General features: G+C 43.5%; 1 long non-coding RNA gene across 1 annotated transcript; it reads right to left on the bottom strand.

Annotated features, from left to right (window-relative positions):
- Positions 1-2879: 2879 nt before the first annotated feature.
- On the bottom strand, positions 2880-11355 carry LOC132401688 (uncharacterized). The gene is made up of 3 exons (XR_009514668.1): positions 10479-11355; positions 4508-4571; positions 2880-3679 (listed from the first exon to the last, which is right to left on the bottom strand). It is a non-coding gene; the product is annotated as an uncharacterized LOC132401688 (long non-coding RNA).
- Between the last annotated feature and the right edge of the window lie 509 nt (positions 11356-11864).

Below are 11864 nucleotides of genomic sequence, written 5' to 3'. Positions count from 1 at the left end.
GATCATTCTTCCAAATTTTTCTACAGAAGTGGTTTTCCATTGCCTTCTTTTGCGCAGTGTCTTTACAAGACAGGTGACCCCAGCCGTTATTAATACTCTTCAGAGGTTGTCTGCCTGGTATTAGCCATGGCTTCACGTGACCATAATTGAGGGGAGGCTAAGGGGTGGCTAAGCAGGTGCTACACCTTGTCCAAGGGTGACTGGCTGGCTAGTGAAGGGAAGGAGTGCCTTACACCTCCTTTGGTAGAGGATTATCTCCACCCCACCACACTTCAGGTTACACAAGCTATTCTCATGATGAATTGAATTGAATTAAGTTGACTTTACTTCTTACATCCTTCATATACATGAGGAGTAAAAATCTTTACGTTACGTCTCTGTCTAAATGTGCCATGTGCAATTTATAATAATTTATAATAAATAGTATGTACAACAGGACAGTCAATATAGCATAGAAATACAATTGTATCAGTGTGAATTAATCAGCCTGATGGCCTGGTGGAATAAATTGTCCTGGAACCTGTCGGTCCTGGCTTTTATGCTGCGATACCATTTCCTGGATGGTAGCAACTGGAACAGTTTGTGGGTGGGTGACTCGGGTGTCCAGTGATCCTTCAGGCTCTTTTTACACACCTGTCTTTGTAAATATCCTGAATAGTGGGAAGTTCACATTTACAGATACAGTGGGCTGTCCGCACCACTCTCTGCCGAGTCCTGCGACTGAGGGAAGTACAGTTCCCATACCAGGCAGTGATGCAGCCAGTCAGGATGTTCTCAAATTGTGCCCCTGTAGAAAGTTCTTACGACATGGGGGCCAATATCAAATTTTTCCTGGTGAGAATTTCAGAGCATTCCCAGCCAAAAGAGGAGATTTTTTGATTGAAATTTTTTCCTCGGCAAATGGCATCAAATCAGAATGGAGTGTCGCTTATCTTGTTCCTGCTTCTTGGAGGGGAAAACGCTGCACATGGAATTTGCCCAATGTAGTTGAAATTGTTTCTACAAATAGGGGTCAACTTTAGTTGTGGGGGGGGGGACACAAATGTAAGATCTTCCCGCGTCTTTCTCTCTTCAGCCTCCTCTGGAGAGGGAGACAAACACACACACACAACTGAGCTAGATAGCCATAGCTACTACTGTAGATGTTGGAAATGCAGAGAAACACACAAAATATGTTGGAGGAACTCAGCAGGTCAGGCTGCATCTATGGAAATGAATAAATGGTTGATGTTTTGAGCCAAGACTCTTCATCGGGTCTAGGAAGGAAGGGGGAAGAAATCAAGAATGAGAAGGTGGGGAGAGGGGTGGTAGAAGTACAATCTCATAGGTGATTGATGAAACCAGGAGGGGAGGAGGAGGGTTTGAAGTAAAGAGCTTGGAAATCGATCGGTGAACAGATAAAGGGCTGGAGGAGGGGGAGTCTGATGGGAGGAGAAGACAGTGGAAGAAAGGGAAGGGGGAGGAGCTTGAGAGGGAGGTGATGGGCAGGTAAGGAGATAAGGTAAGAGAGGAAAACAGGAATGGGGAAAGGTGAAGGAGATGAATGGGTGTGATTACTGGAAATTTGACAAATCAGTGTTCATTCCATCAGGTTGGAGACTATCCAGACAGAATATGAATTGTTGCTCTTCCAACCTGAGAGTAAGTAGTCATGGGTTCAAGTTCACTTCCACCCACAGAGTGATGCATTAGGTGCAGTTTATTGCTGCATCACAGTACTGAGGATAGAGGTCCACACTTTGAGCCGGAGTCTTTCAGAGGACATGCTGAACCAGCCCTCTCAAACCCATCGCACTTGCCAGGAATTCCTTCCCTAGCATCTATGTGAATAGAGCTTAACTAACTTCCAGAAAGGCTGACTTAAGAGTCTGCAAGTGCTGGAATCTGGAGCAACACACGAAAAGCTGGAGGAACTTAATGGGCCAGGCAGCATCCATGGTGAGATACAGTCAATCTTTCCGGCCTAGCTCCTTCATCTGCAACAGTCCGTGGATGCCAAGTTGGGAACCTCGGTAGAGAGAGATACATTAGTGAAATTGCAAATGAGAGATAGAAAAATGGAGGGCTATGTTGGAGGGAAGTATTAGATTGATCTTAAAATAGGTTAAAAATTGGAACAACATGGGCTGAAGCACATGTACTGTGCTGTAATTCCAGGTTCTTGAAGCATTCCAACAGCATTATCATTTGGTATGGCAACTGCTCAGCACACAGCTGCAAAAAAACTGTAGAGAGTTTCATACTGATGCAGTTACAAAGAAGGCTTGATAGTGGCTCTCTTTCATTAGGAGTTTGAGGAGATTTGCTGTCATAAAGACACTCACAAGTTTCTACAGATGTACTGTGGAGAACTTTCGAACTGGCTGAATCCCCGTCTGGTATAGTGGGTGGTGGGGGGGGGGGGTGGAATCTGCACAGGAATGAAATAAGAGGCAGAAAATTGTGAAAGTGAGCTTCATCATGGGCATGAGCCTCCTCATCACCCAGGACATACCCTCTTCATACCCTCTTCCATCAGAAAGGGGGTGCAGGAGCCTAAAGGCACACACTCAGTGATTCAGGAACAGTTTTTTCCCTCTGCCATTAGATTTCTGAATAGACTTTGAACCTTTGAACACTACCCCACTACTGTTTTTTGCACGGCATATTTGATTTTGTTTTTATATATACATACTTGTTACTGTAATTCACAGTTTTATTATGTATTGCAATGCACTGCTGCCACAAAACAACAAATTTCACAACATATGCCAGTGATAATAAGAGCAACAGTCACAAAATGCTGGAGGAACTCAGCAGGCCAGGCAGCTTCTATGGAGAAAAGTACAGTCGATGTTTTCGGTCATAGATGACCCTGGCCTGCTGAGCTCCTCCAACATTTTATATCTGTTGCTTTTGGTTTGCCGGTGATATTAAATCTAATTCTGATAGATGTGAGCAAAGATCAGCGCATCACGAAAACCAATTGCCCTGTCTCCATTTCTTGCTACCTCAGTACAGTAGCCAATATAACTAAAGAACTTGCCCAGCCTGGACATTTTCTCTTCTCCCTTCTCACATCAAGAAGAAGACACAATAACTTGAAAGCACATATGATGCACCATCAATAACTCTTGGAGACGTGAGGCGAGAGATAGGCTTTTATTAGCTGGAAGAAAGCACTGTCAGCAGCAAGAGACCATCACACAACATCCTGGAGACTGAGGGACAGTGTCTCCAATCGCCTTTATACCGGGGTCTGTGGGAGGAGCCACAGGAGCAGTCAGCAGAGGGGCATGTCCAGACAGGTATCTTTAGTTCACCACAACATACCATCAGGTTCAAAGACAGTTCCTCTCCTGTTGCTATGCACTATTGAATGGACCTCTTATACATTAAGGTGGACTCTTTATCTCACAATCTGCTTTGCTATGCTCCTCGCATCTGATTGTCCGACTGCTTGGGGCACTCCAGAGTTTGGTGATCAATTACGGTACTGTATGTAAGGAGTTGGTACATTCTCCCTGTAGACTGCTCGAGTTTGTTCCGGATGCTCCAGTTTCCTCCAATAGACCAAAAACATATTGGCTAGCAGGTTAATTGGTCATTGTAGACTGTCCTGTGGTCCTGCTGGTGTTAAATAGGTAGATTGCTGGGTGGTCCAGCTCATGGGGCTAGAAGGGTCTGTTACTTGCAGTATCTGTAAATAAAAAATAAATTATTATTGTTTTTCTCTTGCAGTACCTATACTGATGTAATGAAGTGATCTTTATGGACAGCATGCAAACCAAATAATCTCCACGTCATTAGTAGACCAATTCAGTAATTCCCCAGCATTCCCTGCTCAAGGTGAATTTATAGTGGGCAGTAAAGGTTCAGCTTGGTGATAACCATAACCTTTAAATGAGTAACACACACAAAATGCTGGAGGAGCTCAGCAGGTCAGGCAGCATCTATGGAGAGCAATAAACAGTCAATGTTTTGGGCTGACACCCCTCAAACAAACGAGACCCATCAATGAATCAGGGGTGGCATGGCAAAGTAGTGCTTAGGAGAAAACTTTATAGTGCAGGTGTCCAGGGTTCAATTCCCGCTGTTGCTGGTAAGGAGTTTATACGTCCTTTCTGTGACCGCGTGAGTTCCTCCAGGTGCTCCAGTTTCCTCACACAGTTCAAAGACTTTCCTCTGGTTGGTAGGTTAATTGGTCATTGTAAGTTGTCCCGTGATTAGGATAGGATTAAATCGGGGGTCTGCTGGGCGGCGCAGCTTGAAAGGCCAGAAAGGCCTACTCTGCACTATATCTCAATAAATACATCAATGAATAGGCAGCACTTTTTGGGTATTCACACAAACTCTTTTTCTGCCTTTCCCTTGAAGTCTCTGATAAAGACAAGAATTCTATAGATGCTGGAAACCCAGAAACCCAGAGTAACTCTCACACCCCCCCCCCCCCCACCCACCAGAGGACCTCAGCAGTCAGGCAGCTTCTATGGAACGGAAGGGAGGGGAAGGGCAAGGCTTCTACTACCATGATGAGGTCAGTCTCAGGTTGTCAAAACAACGCCTTGGATTCCGTTTAGGTAGACTCCAACCTGATGAAATAAACATCAGTTAATCAAACTTCCAGTAATTTCTCGCCCCTCTCTCCCTTCTCTATTCTCCCATTCTTCATCCTGCTTCCCTGTTACCCCTCTGTGGTGAACTATGTGCCTGTCGGGACACGCCCCTGCTGACTGCTCCTGTGGCTCCTCCCACAGGCCCCTGTATAAAGGAGACCTGCGGCCTGAAGATTGGCCTCAGTCTCCAGGACCTTGTATGATAGACACTCACTCCTGGTTCCTTCTTCCAGTCAATAAAAGCCGATATCTCACCTACGTCTCAGTGTGAGTTATTGATGGTGCATCACCCTCCTCATCTCCTCACCTACCTATCACTTCCCTCTGGTTTCCCTCCTCCTTCCCTTTCTCTCATGGTCCACTCTCTTCTCCTATCAGATTCCTTCTAATATATCACCTTCCAGTTTAAACTTCACCCCCTGACCACACGTTGTTATTCTGACCTCTTCTCCCTTCCTTTCTAGTCCTGATGAAGGGTGCTGGTCCAAAACATCGACTGTTTATTCACCTCCGTAGATGCTGAGTTCCTCCAGCACTCTGTGCATGTTGCTCTGGAGGCCTCTGTACTTTTTACACATGAATAATGCAGATCTTATTTTACCTCAGTGTTATTTTGGCAGCAAAACTTTCAAGAAACATTGCTTGTAACTCAAAAGTTGCAACACAGAGAAGTGAACCCAAAGCGACGACGTTCCTCCTCCTTTAAGCAGGTTCTTGCTGCTCCCCTTCATTCTCTGTTTGATGGCGGGCGTCTTTACTGATGTGGATAACAGGCAGGCAGGCTGTATGTCATCCAGCTCGCTGCCAGCTCCAAAAATGAGCTGCAAAATGAGCTGAGTGCGGGTAGTTGGTGAGAAGGTGTGAGGCTGGCGAGGCATGGGCCAGGATAATGAGGCTGCAAGACAGATGCTTAAAGCAGCCCGTGTCTAGGGGCTGAGAGCGCTCACGGCTGGTTGTTAGGCACACTGAGACTTCTTAAACAGGGCCGGTGAGAACGAGTAACTCTGACTGCCAATCCAGCCATTGCAGCTTCTTTTAAAAGCCAGGGGTAGATATAGAACATAAAACATCGAACAGAACAGCACAGAAACAGGCCCTTCAGCTCATGCTATCTGCACTGAGTTGACGCTGAGTTAATCTCAAAATGTCCACATGAACTGTATCCCTCCATTTCCTGCATATTCATGGACATAAAAACTTTTTAAATGCCAACATTGTACTGGCTTCCACCACGCAGGGCATCCCCGTAGTACAGCGATTAACATTAACGTTATTACCACACTAGCACTCACTCACTGGGGCTCAATTCCTGCCACTGACAGCAAGGAGTCCATGTGGATGGGGGTTGTCAGAGGTAAATTCTTTACAAGGGAGTGGTGAGCATGTGGCATGCCCTGCCTGGGGTGGTGGTAGAGACATAAAGGACATTCATGAAACTCTTAGATAGGCACATGAATAAAAGAAAAAAATAGTGGGCTATGTATTAGGAAATACCTGGATTGATCTTACAGTAGGTTAAAAGATCAGCCCAACAATTCTGGCCAAAGAGTCTGTACTGTGCTGCAAGGTTCCACATTCTACATTGCCCTCATGACTGTGTGGATTTCCTCAGGGTGTTCCAGTTTCCTTTCACGTTGTAAAGACACACAGTAAGCTTTGATGATTTGTAGGCACAGTATGTTGGCACCAGAAATGTGGGGACACCAATGAGCTGTCCAGCACAATCCAGTCTGATTTGATTTGATGCAATGATGAATTTCACTGTATGATTCAATGTACTTTATCCTATCTAATCTTCATCTTTATCTCTTTATCTTTTCCTTGGAAGGTTGTTCCAAGCAGCTGTGTAAAATGATTTGTCCTGCATATCTCTTCAAACTTTCTGCCTCTCTCCTTAAGTATGAGGCCTCTAGTATTTGATGTTTCTACCTTGGGCAAAAGATTCTGAATGTCTACCTTATCAATACTGATGCACCATCATTAACCCTAGGAGACTGGAAGTAGTGTAAATAACGATAGGCTTTTATTAACAGCGAAAACGGAGCACGACCATGTTGGATGACTGTGGGAGGAGCAGTGCCCCAATCACTTTTATACAGGGGTCTGTGGGAGGAGTCAGCAGAGGGGCGTGTCCAGACAGGTATACATGGTTTACCACAAATGCCTCTCATTATGTTATAAACTTTCATCATCTTCCCTCAGCATCACAACTTTGCCCAAGTACTCCTGATAGGCAATATCCCCTAATCCAGGCAGCATCCTGGTATCACGCACAAAATACTGCAGAAATCGAGCAGGTCAGGCAGTATCAATGAACAGGAATGAACAGTCAATTTTTCCAGACTTTTGTTAATGCTAGGGCTTCCAAGACCTTGGATGTCAGTGAAAATTTAGTGTGACATCTGTATTGAAACAGAATCTGAACCCAGCATCTGTCATGAAATTCATTGTTTTATGGCAGCAGTACATTGCAATACTAAATAGTTTTTAAAACTATAAATTACAATAGGAAGTATATTTCAAAAGACTTGCAGCACACATTTATATTTATATATATATATCTCCACATATACTTAGATACTGTATGCACAAGATTCAGTTAAATAGATAGTGCAAATAGAGAGGAAAAGAAAAGAAAAAAAATAATGAGCTTGTGTTTATAGGTTCGTGGACCATTCAGAAATCTGATGGCAGAGAGAAAGAAGCTGTTTCTAAAACCTTAAGAGAGCATCCTGAAGCTCCTATACCTATCCCTGGTAGCAGTAATTAGGAGAAGGCATGTCCTGAGTGGTGAGGGTCCTTAATGCACTTGCCCCATCATTAGAGTGTTCCTACAACCAAATATCTCACTTTCAGGACTCTTAATCACATTATTGCATGTTCTCGTTATTTATTGCTATTTATTTATATTTGCCTTTGCAGTTTGTTGTCTCTTGCACTCTGGTTGATCTTTCATTGATGCTGTTATAGTTTGCTGAGTGTGCCCACAGGGAAATGAATCTCAGGGTGATATATGGTGATGCATATGTACTTTGAACTTTGAGGAATTGCCTTTTGAAGAAGTCCTCAGTGCTGGGCAGGCTACTGCCCATGCTGAAGCTGGCTGAGTTTACAGCCCTCTGCGGCTTTTCCCAATCCTGTGCATTGGTGCCTTCTTCTTATAATAGGAAAATGGGAACAGGAGGTGGCCAGTAACCCTGAAGGCTGCACCGATAATTGATTAAAATACAGGCTAATCCATTTCTCAGCTCTATTTATCTGCCTTGGGCACAGAAGCATAGTGATTAAGTAACTGGGCAATTGATTCAAGGATAGGAATACAAATCACACCACAGGAGCTCAGCAATTTAAATTCAAATACTTAAATAGATTGTGAGTACCAAATCCAGACTTGGTAAGGGTAAACATGAAACTAGTGGATTGTTGCTGGTGGGAGGTACACAACACAAATAATAGAATCCTTCTTCTCTCCAAGACCTAGGTTCAAACCTCCACCTCAAGTATTGTTTGTGTGGTGTCCACACCTTCTTCCCACAACATAGGGTTCCTCTATGAACAAGTTGCCTCCCACATCCAGATATTAGTCAAAATTATGAAAGTAAATTTACTATCAAGCTATGTAGACACTCAGTGGCTACTCCATAAGGTACACTTATAGACCTGCTCATTAAAGCAAATATCTAATCGACCAATCATCTGTCAGCAACTCAATGAGTAAAAGCACGTAAACATGGCCAAGATGTTCAGTTGTTCAGACCAAGCATCAGATTGGGCAGGAAATGTGATCTCAGTGACGTTGACTATGGAATGATTGTTGGTTCCAGACAGGGTGGCTTGAGTATCTCAGAAACGGCTTATCTCCTGGGATTTTCTCATAGAACTGTCTCAAGGGAATGGTGTGAAAAACAAAACAAGGATCTAGTGAGTGGCAGCTCTGTTGCCAAAATCGCCTTGTTAATGAGAGAGATCAGAGGAGAATGGCCAGACTGATTCACACTGACACGACGGCGACAACAACTCAAGTAACCACGTTACAACAACAGTGTGCAAAAGAGAAGTGGATGGGCTACGACAGCAGAATCCTGTATCTAATAGAATGGCCACTGTATGTCTCTCACCATATACCACCTTGACATTCATTTTCTTGCAGGTATTCACAGGACAATAAAGAAATACAATAAAGTTTATGAAAAACTATGCATGAATAAAGGCTGATAAACAGCCAACATGCAAATTTTAAAAAATAGTTAAGTAGATATGAATATATAAACAAACAAACAAACAAATAAATAAACAAACAATACTGAGAACATGAGTTGAAACGTTCTTGGAAGTGCTCCAATAGATTGTGGAATCAGTTCAGCATTAAGGTGAGTAGCATTATTCATTCTGGTTCATGAGTCTGATGGTTGAAGGGTGATAACTGCTCCTGAATCTGGTGGTGTCGGACCTAAGGCTCCTGTACCTTTTGCCTGATAATATTAGAATCATATAATTCAAGAGATATATACAGTATATATATAAAATTGTATGTCCATAAAGTGACACTAGACACAGGAGTGTCTGTACATAAGGTGACTGATAGGGAATGGTTAAATAGTGGTGGTTGAGGTGTGGAGGGGTGGGTTACTGGGTGGAGGTGTTGATCAGCCTTATTGCTGGGGGAAAGTAACTCTTTCTGAGCCTTTGTGGCCTTGCTGAGGATGCTTTGTAGCCTCCTCCCTGACGGGAGTGGAACAAACAATCCATGAGCAGGGTGGATGGGATCCTTCACGGTACTGCTAGCACTTTTCTGTATATTGCACCTGATGACAGGTAGAGTGCTGCCGGTAATGTGTTGGGCAGATTTGACTACTGTGTACTGCAGACAAATGGAGGTTGATAGGATAATTTCTCCTCGAGTCCCAGGTGAGAATTGCAATTGGAGAGAGTAATTAACAGGAATGCAGGGAGAGGTCATCAAGGTGTACAAAATGATAAAAGGCATAGATCAAATGGATAGCTGAAGACTTTTTCTCAGAGCATTAGTGAGTAATATGAGAGTGCATCATTTTAAGATTATTGGAGCAAAGTATAGGTGAGTAAGTGTGGTAGATGCATGAAACATTTAAGAGACTCTAAAACAGGCACGTGAATAATAGAAAAATGGAGGCTACATAAAGGGAAGTGTTAAATTGATGCTAGACAACAGACAATAGACAGTAGGTGCAGGAGTAGGCCATTTGGCCCTTCTAGCCAGCACCGCCATTCACTGTGATCATGGCTGATCATGCACAATCAGTACCCCGTTCCTGCCCTCTCCCCATATCCCTTGACCTCGCTATCTATAAGAGCTCTGTCTAACTCGGTTATTTATGCTAGGTTATTTAAAAGATTAGCACAGCGTAGTGGGCTGAAGGACCAGTACTGTGATCTAATATCAAGATGCAAAGATGTTCTGGTATATTGATTGACAGCTGCAAAATACTGTTGTGTAATGGCAAAAAATAGCAAAGCAGAGTTATTGTGTAAGTGTGACAGAGAATAACTTATGGGAGTATATGACCATAAGACACAGGAGCAGAATTAGGCCATTCAGCCCATCGAGTCCACTCCACCATTTCATCATGGCTGATTCCGAATCTCATTCAACCCCATACACCTGCTTTCTCGCAATATCCCTTGATGCCCCGACCAATCAGAAATCTATCAACTTCTGCTTTAAACATACCCACAGAATTGGCCTCAACTGCAGTCTGCGGCAGAGCATTTTACGGATTCGCCACTCTTTGTTTAAAAAAAATTCCTCTCTACTTCTGTTTTAAAGCGTCGCCTCTCAATTTTGAGTCTGTGCCCTCTAGTTTCTGTTACCCCCACCAGAGGAAACATCCTCTCCACAGTCACCTTATCTAGTCCTTTCAACATTCGGTAGGTTTCAATGAGGTTCCCCACAGTCTTCTAAATTCCTCAGTAATGGTCACCACATCCGAAGCAGTGGCTGTGAGCATAGTGCATGTATATTCAGAATCAGCTTTATCATCACCGACGTGAAACTTGTTAACTTAGCAGCAGCAGGTCAATGCAATACATAATCTAGCAGAATAAATAAATAAATTACAGTATATGTATATTTGATAGATAAAAAATTGTGCAAAAACAGAAATAATATATATTAATAAAGTGAGGTAGTGTTAATAGGTTCAATGTCCATTTAGGAATCAGATGGCAGAGGTGAAGAAGCTGTTCCTGAATTGCTGAGTATGTGGCTTTAGACTTCTGTACCTCCTACCTGTTGGTAACAGTGAGAAAAGGGCATGCCCTGGGTGCTGGGGGTCCTTAATAATGGATGTTGCCTTTCGGAGACACCGCTCCTTGAAGATGTCCTGGGTACTTTATAGTCTAGTACCCAAGATGGAGCTGACTAGATTCATGACCCTCTGCAACTACTTTCAGTCCTGTGCAGTAGCCCCCTCTCCCATACCAGACAGTGTTGCAGCCTGACACAATGCTCTCTATAGTACATCTATAAAAGATATTGAGTGTTTTTGTTGACATACCAAATCTCTTCAAACTCCTAATGAAGTACAGTTGCTGTCTTGCCTTCTTTATAGCTGCATCAATATGTTGGGACCAGGTTAGATCTTCAGAGATCTTGACACACAGGAACTTGAAGCTGCTCACTCTCTCCACTTCTTTTTTTTTTAAACTTTTTTTATTGCATTTTTAAATGGTTACAAAGTATGAAAAAACAATGTATATAACCCTTACCCCCTCCCCTTAACCCCTCCCCCCTAACTGCCCTATAGAAAAAAAGAAAGAAAGAAAGAATGCCTGGTTGTTGGAAGATCTCCATCTGTGAGAACTTGTATGTGTTCCTTCATCTTACTCTTCCTGAGGTCTACAATCAGCTTTCATCTTACTGACGTTGAGTGCAAGGTTGTTGCTGTGGCACCACTCCACTAGTTGGTATCTCTTGCTCCTGTGTGCTCTCTTGTCACCATCTGAGATTCTACCAACAATGGTTGCGTCACTGGCAAATTTATAGATGGTATTTGAGCTATGCCTAGCCACACAATCACATGTATACAGTGGGCTAAGCACACACCCCTGAGGTGCCCCGGTGTTGATGGTCAGTGAGGAGGAGTTAGATGACCCTCATGAGCCTTGTCCCACCCCCTTTCCACACTGACTGTTATAGTGGGAGATGGTAGGGGCTATAGAGAAAGGAGAGGAGAATGGCCCTTATTGACTTGTTACTTAATAGTTGGCATGGACCCTGTGCCACCCTAG

The sequence above is a fragment of the Hypanus sabinus genome, chromosome 11, assembly GCF_030144855.1.
Source record: "Hypanus sabinus isolate sHypSab1 chromosome 11, sHypSab1.hap1, whole genome shotgun sequence".
NCBI classification, from domain to species: Eukaryota; Metazoa; Chordata; class Chondrichthyes; order Myliobatiformes; family Dasyatidae; genus Hypanus; species Hypanus sabinus.
This window is presented reverse-complemented; position numbering and strand designations above follow the sequence as displayed.